We start from the raw sequence: 1790 nt of genomic DNA on the forward strand, positions 1-1790 counted from the left end.
AGGACTTCAAATGAGAACAGAAGGCCTAAATAAGTAACAGGTGTCAAGACTCAGGGCCATATAATGCCTCTGAGGCACAAAGAAACAACTGGCAGTGTTGGGAGAGTTGATGCAGATCAAAGACAAGTTATGCCACAAAAGGCTCTAGTCATTTCTCTCTTCTTGGGATGTCTCCATCTGTCAGTTTGACTAGTGCTATCTCCTTGCATATCCAGAGAGAAAAGATGTTTCCAAGTGAGCATGAATCAGGGCACAGAGCTGGAAGTGTGATGAAGCAATGAGGATGGAATATGGAAAGCTAAAGGGAAGAGCTAGGGGCAGTAAATGGAAAAGTACCACAGTAGAAGTGATACAAACTTTCAGCATGGGGGGAAGCCTGGCACGTGAAGGGGTTCTGTCCTGCAGTGTTAAAATGGGAGAGTTTATGTCTCTGTGCCTGACATTTGCAACTCAGTCTTTCAAGATGCCCCTTGTTTCTGCCTGGTCAATTAATGATCCATAATGAAGGCAAACCAACGAATCACAAAGAATGAGAAGAGACAATGGACAGAGAGATGAGACGGTCCACAGAGGATATGGAACAGAACTACGGTATGAATCAGGAATCAATAGAAACTTTATTTTTCCATGTGGCTGTGTACCATAGATATGGATCATCACAATTAGTGTACTCACTGACTATGGTTGTGGACAATACACACAAATAAAAATCAATGAAGGCAAACAAATGAAAATGAAATCATTGTACACAAATGCAATAATAACCCTGAACACCCTGAATCAGTCTTTTCATTTTTACCCAAGAAAGAACAATAAAAGGAACAAAAACCCTTTAAAGTGAAAACCATGTCTACAAGAACAAAAAAAGTTCATTATATTCTTAAATGAAAACTTACAACAGGATAATTAAAGTCTTCCACAGATTGTTCAAAACAAGTGCAAAATACCCCAGCCAATTGTTACAGAAACGTCAGACAACCTCCAGCTAGATCAGAAGAAACTACCAAGTGATGTGCTGGGTGTGATTTAGGCTAGCTTGGGTTACAAGGAAGGCCAAGGAAAGAATGCAAATGAAAGAGACATCTAGGGGGACAGATGCACAATTTTATCCCTGAAGTTTCTCTGCTGAATATTTCTTTCACAATATTTAGGGCCAGATTTTCAATGGGTTTACAAACTGGCATATCTCTCTGCTGAAGTTGACTGACTGATGCTGATGAATGTCAATTGAGGATATAGCTTTATAATATATATATGTGTGTACACATATATGTGCATATACTTTTTATACACACACACACACACACACATATATGTATATACGTACACATGCACACACAGACACATACAGACAAACACACATGAGCCTCTGATTGGTACTCAGATTTTCCATGGACTTTAAATGTGAAATTCTCTTTACTGCATTGATTTTAGGGGAGTCACAAGGGAGGCAGAAGAGATGCTAGGAACCACCATGTTGTGACCCTGAAGCCTGGCTTCTCATTTACTTTGGCAAGGATGATCCATTAGGGCCCAGTTCTACCACGCTTCCTTACAATGGGTGGCTCCTTGAGAGATAATGGGATGATTCACAGCAGGTGACCCCCAAACATAAGTGGCAGGATTGGGCCCTAATCTTCCCTTAAACTGCCATCTGATTTGTGCAAGGTGTTCATGCCTGCCCTCAAATGCAGCACATGTGTGCACCTGGTTATAGGAGCTGGGACTGTGTCTGCCTGTATATCTGCATACCTATAGCTGTCCATCAGACAGATAACAGTTGGGAAGCC

The sequence above is a fragment of the Gavialis gangeticus genome, unplaced genomic scaffold, assembly GCF_001723915.1.
Source record: "Gavialis gangeticus isolate Ggan-Ray unplaced genomic scaffold, GavGan_comp1, whole genome shotgun sequence".
NCBI classification, from domain to species: Eukaryota; Metazoa; Chordata; order Crocodylia; family Gavialidae; genus Gavialis; species Gavialis gangeticus.